We start from the raw sequence: 12,759 nt of genomic DNA, 5'->3' as shown, positions 1-12,759 counted from the left end.
TGTTCTGTATTTAAGTTTCCTTGGATGCATATAGAATTGCACCGCAAAGTTGCAATCCCATGCATGTTTACCTGGAAGTAAGAACCACTAAACACTTCTGAGTAAATATAGGTAAGATTGTTCTGCATCATCTGCAAAAAGAGAGGCACATTCACCTTTTCCAGGATGTATTAAAAGTAACATTAACCATTACTGAACTGGAAGATCAACATCTTCTCCAGTCCTGCACATTCCCCTTTAGGCTTTGTCAAGCCTGTCATGGCTTACTCTCAGGGCAATTAAGCCAGAGGAAGCTGCCTTTCTCAATCTACCATCTTCTTGTGACAGTCAAGTTGTCCTGAAGTGTCTACCAAAATGAAACTGATGATGTTGATGGAATTCACCAGAGGGAAGGAACTGTAACAAACAACACCTCTGCACATTTTAGTAAGCTTTTTTTAAATGCCACAATGGCTAGCAGGTCAGTGTCTGGACTGCTGGAGGATAGGTACCAACTATCATTTTTTTCCCCTTTGCACATGTTAAATATGCTAGAAGCTAAACAATGAAATTTTCATCTTTAATTTTTTAAAATTTTTGATTTTTGTGAGAGAAAAAATACACTTAAGAACACAATACGAATATAAACAGAACAAACAATTTGCAAACCAATTAAGATATATCTATGTTCAAGACCATTACAAGGAGAATATGTATCCATTTTTAACAAAAAGGGGGAGAGAGAAAGGGGGGAAAGGAAACTATAAAGACATTTAAGCAAACTATGGTATTGTGTACTTCACACAGAGAGAGAGAGAGAGAGAGAGAGAGAGAGAGAGAGAGAGAGAGAAGGAAAAAGGCTTCCAAATATCCACAAACATAACTGTTTGAAGTTGTAAGCCATATGAAATTTTTATCTTGCAGACAAATTAATAGTTGTTTCCCAGTATCCCAGAACAACATGGAAATGAAAATGTGTCCCCCAAACTCACATAAAGTAAGCAATGAGAGAACTACAGGACTAAAGACTACATCATGATTAGATATTAAATCAAGCCTTATTGCTCCTCAGTGTAGCTAGTAGTCTCGAGTCAGGATAAACTGAAGTGTCCTAAGTGCAATGCTCATGCCATTCTGTCTTATAAAAGTACCACACTGGAACCAATGGTTGAAATAAGTTAACATTCTGTTATTCAGAGAACACTGCTGATTAGTTCCTATACTTTGTGAGGGCTTCCCGTAAGAGACCTTGGTTGATAGCAAGAATCTGAGAAAATGTTTTAGAGGAAATGAGTCCTTACAGATTACAAAGGGTTTAAAAAATCAGCAGGTTGACAAGTATATCAACAGGCAACATATTTCAGCCAAAGGGGAGAAAATAAACACCTCTGCTACTTAGTCTGGAGTGATAAAGAATGGATTTGGAAGCACTGCCATTCACCATTTTGAGTTCTGCCAAAAAAAAAAAACATTTTTCAAATGGTAACTTATTTTGATGGCAAACTTAAAATAAACATAGTGCTGGACCAGCACTGAGTGTCACATATGACATAACAACAAATCTGGGTCTGCCAGGTGTACACGTAAAAAGATCCAAACTTAACTCTGACAAGTGTATTATGTTTTATAACACTTGTAATATATGTTTTTATCCCAACTTTCCATTCTACCAGCAACCAAGGGAATGAATATAAATTGAAACATAACAATATGCTTATCAAAATTCAAACCAAAAATGTTAAGAACAAAATCAGCAAGAGAACAGAAATTCAAGTATCAGGTACACAGAAAGTGTGCTGAAACAGTATGGTTTTTATGTTATACTGAATGTTAACAAAGAGAGGGCCAACTGGGCTTTACAGGACAAGAGCTCCACTGCCTGGCTGCCACAGAAAAGAGGACACCTCTTTCACATACGCTTCAACCTGACAGCAGTGGCACAATACATGTGTTTACAAACACCTGTCACATTCACACTTCACATTTTTAGGAGTATATTTTTAAAAATCTTGGTGGTATCCTTTAAAAAATGTAATATTTGAAGAGGAGCTAAACCCAACTTCTCATTCACCCACTCATTCATTTGTTGATAAAAACACAGAGCCCAATCCTATTTAACCCCCTTTCTGATGCAGCTATGCCACCAGAACACATGCTGCATCCTGCAGGGGTGGTTAGATCCAGAGATCTTCAGCTAATATAACATTTGTTCCTTGCCCTGGGGTAAGCTTTTGCTGCCCTGATAGGTCTACTTGGATCTGCACCAGTGATTTTACTGGCAAAGGTCTGAGTGGACATAGGAAGGCGACATGAGGCTGGGAAAAGAGGATATCAGTGGCACTGATACAAACACCCCCCACCCCAGTTTCTGCCACATTCTTCTCCTCCCTGCCCACAGCCCATCCACCCACCCCCACTGACTTACCAGCAACAGGGCTATTCAGGAGACTGGTGGTATACGCCTACACAACTACACAGAATGGCAGGTAGCACTTTGTAACCACAGAAGAGCATGCAGCACCACCTGAGTTCCAGTGGTACAACAGGCTCATAGGGTTTGGCCCTTAGTGTGTTTGGGGAACCAACAGACTGACCTTCCTGTTTCTATGCCTTCTGTTTCTGCTGTGGTCCACTGTACCTGGACATTTGGTGCCAGCCCAACCCCCAAAAAAACAGCTCTAACAACAGTCCGAACAGGTGGTCACTACATGACTGTACTACTATTTTCCAAAAAGTCAGGCTTCAGGAATTAATAACTGTGATTATTTAAGAGCAGAGAAAGAACAACAAATGTGTGAAAAAGTGCAAATACCCCCAACCCCAGCACAGAGACAATTAACAATGGGGCAATCTGTCCACAAAAGCCCTTACAATGAGGAACTTTCCTGGGAAACTTTTTGTAGTAAATATACTGAAGTGGTGTTTTCTTTTACTTTGTTTTGTTTTTTGAACCCAGCTATTTCCAATTACTGGCCCTGTTACAATCAGCTTGGGGTCTAAGACAAGTCTCGTTTTCCTCCTTCAGAAAGATTATCTTTGGGAATAACAATTCTGCAGCCTAAATTAGGTCCTCAGTGAGACTCGTGAGTTTTCCCACTCTCTTCAAATTAAGCCCTTGGGTGTGCATAGGAAGGCCAATTAAACCCGGCAAAAACGCGCAGGACAGAACCCTAGTTGACTAAAACTTTGTAAACAAGCTCACAAGTGTGCACAAAGACACAGAACTATACTGGATAAGCAGATACAGAGTGGTCAATTATTTATGTCACTCAAAGTCTGGTCCTTGAATTTTACAGCGCAATCCTAACTTGTGCTGGATAGGTAGGCCGACAGGCCCACGCTATATCCATCACAAGTTTCAGGCAGCCAGAGGTTCGTCCACGGCAAGGGGAAAATTTTCCCCTTACCCTGGGGAGAACCATTGCAGTCCCAATGGGGCTACTCAGATCTGCCCCACCTCAAACGGCAGTGCAAATCTGAGCAGCCCAGGACTTCCCTGGGCTGTCCGGGAACGGAACTAGAACGCCTCCCCCACCCTCCCCACACCCCCAGATCCCCATGCCGGCAGAGCTTGGCTAACACAAACTCAACCTGCCCAGGGCCCGCATTGGCGCTGGGAGGCCAGCACAAGTCCCTTGCACCGGCTGAAGTGCAGTTGAATTGGCACTAAAATGCTTTAAGCCACTTTCACTTGCACCGGCCCAACTGCATCTTAGGATTGCGCCCTTCATATCACTATCACCATTTCCAACACTGTGTAGCAACAAACCCAGTCTTGCCATTTAGCCAATCTGACTTTTATACTCTTTCTTTTGATCTAAAGACCATCAAAGCACATTATGATCAATTGAAATAATAGAATTATAATTTATAATGTGCACACATGCACAGTACCAACAGCTGCCATCACATCATTTATAAGTTCTCCCTTCTTCAGAACTCTGGAGCACTTGCTGGCAGACACGTTGGTAAAGAGACTCCAGCAAGCATCTGCCAGCAAGCGACACAGTCACACACGCACCCTGGATTTTAAAGAATCTCCAGCAACCAAGCAGAACTCTTTAGAACTGCAGAAAACTCAGAGCACACACATGCCTTCATCACTTGCCGGCAGATGTTTGGTGGAGACTCTACTAAAGTGTCTGCCAGCAAGCTCTCTGAAGTTCTAAGAATCTCCAGCAAGTGTCTGCTGACAAGCAACATGTCCATGTGTGCGCTCCAGCTTTCTGAAGAGTGTTGCTTGCTTGCTTGAGACTCTTTAAAACCCTGGAGCGCATGTGGTCCCTTCCGGCCTGGTACCCAGGGAAGACTACCCCCCCACTTGCTATGCCACTGAACTGAACTGCTTAAGAGTGTGTCCATGGTTGTTTGCAAACTGCCAAATGCATACAACTTCTACTTGAAATAGCTGGAAAGAGAATATTTTTGCACTCATGGACAGTGTCAAAGGCTGGCCATATCAGATACTGGCTGAAGGCCTTTGCAGCCAGCATTTGGAACCCTCAGACTAACAACCTTATGTGCGGCAGTAACTGGATGACACACACTGTTGAAAACACAGTCAGGTCACATCTTGCACAAGGGTTGGGCTCTGAAGTCAGTCCATAAGGCAAAAATAATGTATCATGAACTACCCTTCAGTCCAAAATATATATATATTGTCTTTAAAAACTAAAATTACACTATGAGAGACATGCAGGAACTGAGACGATTAAGGGGATGGCAGATTCATTCTCCCATCTCATACTCGGGGTATATACCCAGTGAGTGGAACGGCAGACAGAATCACCTGCACTATTTAAACTGTTGTTCTTCACTGTCTTTTTTCTTTTGGCCAAACATGTATGCTTGAACTCAAACAAATGAAATGAATGTAAGATGTGAACCTGACTGCATTACTATCTTCCTTCCTGCTGCCTTCACATCTGCAAATAGACTACTTCAGAATCCGCTGTGATAATATAAGGGTCACAAGAAAGCCCCCCCACTGGTTGCATCTGGAGGTTTTAGAAAACCTAGAAGCCTCTCCAGCCCTCAGAAGGCCTTCAAACATCACTTCCGGTTTCCCCAAGAAAGCGGAACTGGCATTTTAAGGCCCTCCAGAGGCCTCAGATGGTCTCTGGATGCAGCCAGTGGTGGCATGTTCAAATTTTCCAGGGGGTTGCATTTTGCAGTCCTGGTCCTGGGTTGGAGGCAAGGTGCAGATACAGGAAAATTTATTATAGATGAAAAACCATAGATGAGACTTGTGATGGGCCTTCAAGGATGGCAAGATAATGGATTGAAGAGGGGGGAAAATAAACTAGACCTCAGGAAAGATGCTTTCATTCTGTGGTTGCCTCTAGTGTGCAGGATTAAAAAAGGAAATGGAGCAGTTGCTCCCCATGGAAAAGAAAAACTCATAAATTGTCTCCTTATCTAGAGTTTTAGGAAGACACTAAAGTGCAAAAATGAGCCTTGGAGGAATTTGTCTATGCTTATCTTTAAAAAAGAACTAAACAGGAATGAAAGCAATTCTCTATATTTGTTCAATGGGAAACAGGATTGAGCCTGGGTTGTGTTGTGAGGAAGAAGTCTTGTGCTCTGTTGGGGCACAATCACTTCCTGAACCTTATTTTCATTTTTTCTCCCCTTATAAAGATAATGTCCTTGCCAAAAAGGTGAGCTGGGATCTGAAAGAATACTGCACAGCAGTGTATGTAATTTGTCAGGCATGTTTAGTAGCTACTTTAATAATCAAAGTTTCTGCTGTTGTTTCTTGTGTGTCCCCAAACCTAATTTTTGCAGACTCACTACAAACTGGGGAGAGGGACACAAGGGAAACCATTCCACTCTCTCATTACTCCTTAATAACAGAAACACCAGGTGAAGAGCAAGGGAACAGAAAATGTGCTGAGGCAAACTGTCATGTAGTATTAGCACATTCTGTTCAGCGCCCACAGTCATGGATTTGATGGAAGTTTTATTAAAGCACCAACGTTTTGCCCAATTTTAGTCCATAGCTGAGATCCACTTAAAATTATTCTGAAAACATTTTATAATTTCTTTCCTTTATTTCCAAATAAAATTGTTACTTTAACTTGTAAGCGTCTTAGAGCAAAGACTGAACTACAATTTTATTCATTTATGAATATCATAACATTGCTATTTGTTTTATGCTGGAAGAATAAACTTCAATTTAAAATTGTAAACTAAGAAGATTGCTTGCCAACTGTCAAAAACAACTGGAAGATTGAACTCACATCAAGCAAGGTATTTGGAGGTTCTTCACAACTACAAGAGTTTACCATGACTAATAATATTTTTGTACAGGTATTATCTAATTACTCATTGATTTTTCACCCATAGTTTTATCTCATCACAATGAGAAGGGCCCGTAAAAGGAACAAGCAAGTGACCCCTCCCTTCCCCCTGAGCATGTGAAAGAATGCAAAGGGAAGTGATTATCTCCTCCTCACTGCATTCATTCCCAGCTCCAGGTGAAGGGAGGGGTCACTACCTCAGAGTGAAGCCTTTCTACAAGTCTGGAAAGAGAATGATTGCTTGCCTGATGCCTCTGTCTTTCATTACAAGGTCAGCAAGACTGTTTCTAAATCACTGAGAAAAGGGACATTGTTTTTAAAATAGATTTCTTTTAAAGTGATATTTGGCATCCAGGTGGGTTCTGGGAACAGATCCCTCTTGTTACCAAAGCTCAACCTGTATATTAATTGTGTTATATTCTTGGCTGAAGAATTTCCATTGCAAATGGCAAAAGTGACCACACTTGCAAGAACTAGACCCAAATCCTAACTAGAGGCTGCTCTTAGGGCACAGCAATGCTGGTACAGGTTCCTCAGAATTCTGAGTGTAGGTATTCTACCCCAGGAGGACTCCATGCAAAAACACCCAACTGGTACCTCAACTCCACCACTACTACAATGCACATCACGAAGGTAAGCAAAGGGTGGGAGAGAGTTCCATGCCACAACATACTGAAGCTGCATCCCTATCTCATGTCTCTTCCCCCCCCCCAACCTTCTGACATCTCACATGTACCTCTGCTATCAACTGTGTTGCATAACAAACCCTTCCCTCTCAAACAGCTAACAGCAGGGAGTGTCTGCTTCCTTTTGGAGAAAACCAGGTACTTCAACCATTGCTACTGCTGGTCGAATACTCAACTGAATGTCTTCTGTTTTTCAGGACTGCACCACTGCCACAGAGGTTTGAACAATACTCATCTGCAGAGGGTCCACTACAGTCCCCCTCCCCTAGAAGCAGGAAAAGCAATGTGCAAGCCACTATGCTCTCATACTTATAGGGGACCACTCTGGTGGCACCACCCTCCTCACAAACACAGAATAGGAATCTCAAGCCAGATAACAGGTATCAGATAACAGGTGTAGCTGATGCCATTGTCTATTCCTTGTTACTCACTTTGTGCTTCTCCTTGCTCCCCACAGGTAGCTGTCCCACAGGTAAAGACATTAGGAAGATCTGTGTAGCAGATATGCCTATAGCAGATAGGGATCCCTTCTTCTCACCTTAGTTGTACCTTACCTCAGCTGGCCCCATGATAAGTCTCTGCAGGGGGAGAGGCCTCTCTGCTTCCAGAGAGTGCAGCATCCTCACTCTATTACTTCTTGGGCTGGGGGAGGGAACACTCCCAAGTGATCAAGAGACTCCTTTTCTCTGTTGTCATGGTATATGGTGGGAAGTGGCAGGGGGATACAAAAGGCAATATACTGAAAGCCACACCAGCAGGTGCCAGCAATAAAGCAAAGAACAGGGGTGTATGGGTGTGGCTAGATGGACAGGCCACTGTAATAGGCTCCCTGTGTCATATGCCTACCCAGTGAATGGCCCATATAGTGTTCTCTCTGATAGGTCCATGTCTTACAGCTTCCCAGCCAGGTTCGACTCTGCAGCGATGCAAGGTGTTAAATGCTGGATGAGGTATTCTTGTCTCTTGCCATGGGTGTTCACTGATCAGCCACTACAAAAGACAATGTGCTAAGGTGGGGTGGAGGTTTATTACATGACTACTGAGTTTACACAAGAGCTTTTAGTGACAGACTTTGTCAAAACTTCTTTGAAAGCTGTCAAGGTCAACTGGATCACCTTCAGCCACATGCCTGTTGATGCTCTCAAAAGTGAGCCCCTACAAGATTTGGGAAAGATTTATTTTAGGGGCTGGTTGGAGTGCTCTCTGGCAGCTACACTACTGGTGCCCCTCACCTTTGATGTACTATCTTCCTGATTCCCCTCCCTTAGTGCCTGATTAACTTTCCTAGCAGGAGATAGATGGGGGACAGAAGCTATGTCCCTAATCCTCCACTTCCCCTCAGTATCCAGTGCTATAAAAACTAAGCCATCACCAAAGCAGCAGTGCTGAAGGAGAGAAGGTGTCCACTGCTGCCAAAGTTGTCAACCACCACCCAGAAAGACTCCCCAAGTGTTCCCCCTGCCAACCTTATCAGCTGATAGCAGACAGCAGCGGGTCTTCTCTTTCAAAGTTGGTTTCAGGACAGGAATCCAGCGAGCGAAATAGTGTCACACACTGGAAGAGGATGCCATTTGCTGCTCCCCACCATTGCCTGGTAAACGTGCCAGGGACAGAGCCTAACAGGGAGGCTTACTGGGTGAAGTGAGGTAGAAAGGGCAGTGGCAGACACCTTTTCTCTTTTTTGGAGGTCAGCTGGGGAGGGCTCTTGTGCAGACATGGGCCTTTGGGCTATGCCGACCTGGCTGACCCCTGAAATGAGCCCTCTGAATTCCCATCTGCTTTCCTAACCAAAATTGATGTCAATATCTCAAGAAAATTCACAATTATACAAGTAAGATTTAAGGTAAAATTTTCTTCCCATCCTGTTCCCACCCCTGCATTACATCCATACTGAACCCCTACTGATGTATTGCTAAATTGAAAATTTCCAAGCAGATTGATGGGGATTGGTTTTGCTTTGAAGAAATCGCAATCTTGAATACAGGATTTCTTCCTTGAATAAGGAAGTAAGATATCCTTAACAGTTTGACCCACCTGATTGGCCAAATTGCAGCACAAATGCTGTTAATCTGTCAACATGAACACAGATTTTATTTTTAGGGCATTATTCAGTTAATTCTTTGTAACTTGAACATACACATCCTAAGAATAGAATAATCTCATGGGTATTATGTTTAGCTCCTTTAGTAAAGGACTGTATACAAATACAACAAATGAATATACATTTATTCAAAAATAGAAGTCAGTCTCACTAAAATCAATAAGATTTATCCACTAGGACAGTGTTTCCCAAACCGTGGGTCAGGAACCACCAGTGGGCCACAACCTGATTGTTGGTGCATCATGAAACTGACACGTTGACGTTTTCCAACATAAAAAATGTATGGAAAGTGAAACTGAGCCAACACGCATGTTTAGTCATGAGCAGGTGAACATGCGTCAGTTCAGTTTGACAGGCAGGTTGAGAGGAACGCAACACCACCAGAATGGTCCCAATCCAATGAATGCAGGCTCCAAAAAAAACTCAAAAAGGAAGTCCTCCCCCGAAGCTGAAAAGGAAACTATATTGAGCCCTATGGAAACTGAAATGGAACTGCACATGCTCATTTACTGGTAACTAGGCAAATGTGCCTTAGCTCTTATATCAAAGGCCAGGCAAAGAGGAACGCAAGGCCAGAATGATCCTGATCTGATTAGCTTGGAGCTCAACAAATGCTCTAGGACAGCCTCCTCCCCAACATAGTACAGAAAAAAGGATAAAAACAGGTTTGAGCCTCAGAGGCTGATAAGGTGAAACATTTTTCTGATGTTTGATAAACTGGGTGGGTCCTGATAGGCTATTGTTTTAAAAAGTGTTCCCGGTGCTAAAACATTTGGGAATCACTATATTAGAAAATGTGCATGTGAAGGGTCTGTTTTTGACCCAGATATTTAAAATCTTAAACTAAACCACTGTACAGAACACTCTTTTTTCCCCTTTCCATGTATAGTTTTCCTAAATATATCTTTTGGGTAACCATCCTTTGTTTTGCCTTAGGTGTTCAGCTCTTGCCCAATCCCCATTGGATTTCCAGTTGCTTGAAACAAGTTAACTCTTGATACAGTGATACAGCTCAGTTGAAATTCAGCCCTAGTTAATTTTTTTAAAAGATGTGCACAGACCTATATCTGTTTTACTCCGGACTACTGGGTCCTGGGATTTTTTTTTTTATTACCCTGTACTGTTTCACAATAATTACTATTGCACAGTGCCTACTACTTGCACAGTGCCAAAACATTAAGCAGTTTTGTAAGGGAAGGCAGGGAAGCTCCAGTCTGCCTCAGTTTAAGAACTGGATAGTATTGGTAACCTGAGTGTGGTGCCAGTGTCAAATATGGTGTGTGCGTGCACATGTGTCAGAAAGACAGACCTGCTGGCATTGAAGTGAGCTGTCTAGTGGAGAAATAAGACATTATAGAAGTCATTGACTATGTGTAAAAGTTCACCACCATAATAAGAGGAGAACATACGTGAAACAGCCAAAACAGTCTCCAGGACCAGCACATTTTTTACATAGTAAAATGATTTACTAGCAATCCTTCTGCAAATGGAGTGCCCCAGGCTTTTAAATTTTGTTAAGTAATTTATTGCTTGTATACATGACCATAGGGGACCTTTGGAGGAGTGTAGAAAAAAAGCAAAAGAGTAAGGATATTCACTCCAGGTCTCACAGAAATTACAGCTACAATCTTATACTTACTTACCTGGGAGCAAGGCCCAGTGAACTCATTAAGGCTTACTTCTGAGTAGGCATGCATAGGATTATGCTGCAGTGGCGTACCTGGGGGTCCCAGCTCCCGGGGCAACCCCCGGTTTTCCGCCCCCCAACCCATTGCCCCCTACCCGTGACCCAGCAACCCCCCCGTTTCCGCCCCCAACCATGACCTGGAAGTAATTGCGGTGACGATCATCGTCACCGTTATCATCACCGCATGTCACGTCATTGTCACCGCAATTATTTCCATGTGGCTACCTCCTCCATTCCCCCTTTAGAAAAACGGGGGAACGAAGGAAGCAGCCAAGGTCCCAGCGGAGCCTTCTGTGCCGCTTGTAAGCGGTGCAAAGTCCTCCGTTGGAGCGCTTTGGGGCTGCTGGAAGCCCACCTGTCTGGAGTGTTGCTTCCAGCAGACCCAGACTGCTCCAAAGGAGACCTCTGCATCACTTACAGGTGGCGCAGAAGCCTCTGTTGGGGCCAGGGAAGCCCAGAGCGTCAGCGCGACAGGAGTCGCACACACTCTAGGACACGCTCTCGCTGCCTCCGCAGGTTTCACTGGAGGCAGCGAGAGGGAGAGGCACCCAGGCAAAGTGTCAGTGCCAATGCGCTAGGCCACCCTCTCACTGTCTCCGGAGGCCTCTCCTGAGCCCCTCCTCCGTTGGGAGGAGGCTTTCTTAAAGGGACAGAAGCCGGTGGAGCGGCTTCTCTCCCTTTAAAGGAAAAAGCGGGCGGGTAGGCGGTGGGGGGAAGGCTCAACGAGACGCCCCTGGAGAGTTAGCGCTCCGGACATTTGTCTCATTTTCCCCCCTCTAGGTATGCCAGTGCGGTAAGGGTACTGGATAACTCAGCTGCATATGTTTAAAGGTACACCTAGTCAACAGCTTGCATTTGTTTTCTATACTTCCCCAAATATTTACAAACATGCTTAACTATTGTGGAAATCATGCTAATTATGCACATAAATAGCTGTATATACATTTGCATATATCAGGTTTTTGGGTCATATACATTATCCCTAGAATTTCACTCTAGAGGAAAAAAACGCTAAATAAAAAACACATTCAAAAGTCGCCCTGCACAGTAAGTAAAACCATGGGAACATAACCTATGAGCAGATGAAAAGCAACATCCATCCTTCCTATAATTTCTCAGTCATGCACTTCACACAAACAGACTTTATCCTAGGGCTACGAATACAGAAAGCTACATTTATCAGGGCCAGTTCACAAAGTACAATGCTTTTTCCTCCTGTGCAAACCCCTCTTGGATGTCTCCAATGACAGATTCAAGTCCACATTCAAGAACAATTTCCTATCAAGATAGCAGCATAAAGGGATCTATAACCTGGCTTAGAATAGCAAAGTCACTTGGGAATTTCCTTCTGGGCTGCCACTCCAGAATGTGCCTGTGGGAGAATCAGTTCAGAGACAAGCAGTACCAGAGAACCAGAATTCAGAGACTGACTTCCTCTTGCTCCTGAATTTTTCAGTTCTTCCTACTAGCATCATGACCCAATCAGACAGTTTCTTTCATAACAATGTTGCTCGTTTCCAATTACGCCTCTTCATCCACCCAGCATTATCTGTACTGCTGCCCTGACCTTTGGATGGCCAAGACTTACTGGTATAAACTTTAGACTGACTGTACTGCCCACATCCTAGTATCTGACAACAAGTACTAAGAATAGTAAATCTCATCTTGTAATTTTGTCAACAAAAATAGTATCCCTTTTCAGGCCAATTCAACAAGCAAAAAACAGTGAGCAATAAAATGCTTCTTGGACTGTATTGCTTTGAACTAAGCAATCCAAGCCTGCAGTCTGAATATTTCTCCATTTAAACACAACAACAACAAAAAAGCAACTCTATTCTGTATATAAAAATTTAGCATACCACCTAAGATGGTTGGTTAAAATGCTTTTCCTTAGCAAGCCATCTGGCCCTCCATGAGTAGCACACTGCTTTTCTGTGTGCAAAACAAAAATGGCAAAATGAGATGCCCCCACCTGCATTCTGGCCAGTAAAGATCGCACCGTGT

General features: G+C 43.3%; 1 protein-coding gene across 1 annotated transcript in view; it reads right to left on the bottom strand.

Moving 5' to 3' along the window:
- Nucleotides 1-12,759, bottom strand: part of GABBR2 (gamma-aminobutyric acid type B receptor subunit 2) — a 401,480-nt gene that overhangs the window by 286,644 nt on the left and 102,077 nt on the right. The gene's annotated exons all lie outside the window — the stretch shown is intronic.

Source organism: Tiliqua scincoides, chromosome 4 (genome assembly GCF_035046505.1).
Source record: "Tiliqua scincoides isolate rTilSci1 chromosome 4, rTilSci1.hap2, whole genome shotgun sequence".
Lineage (NCBI taxonomy): Eukaryota > Metazoa > Chordata > Lepidosauria > Squamata > Scincidae > Tiliqua > Tiliqua scincoides.
This window is presented reverse-complemented; position numbering and strand designations above follow the sequence as displayed.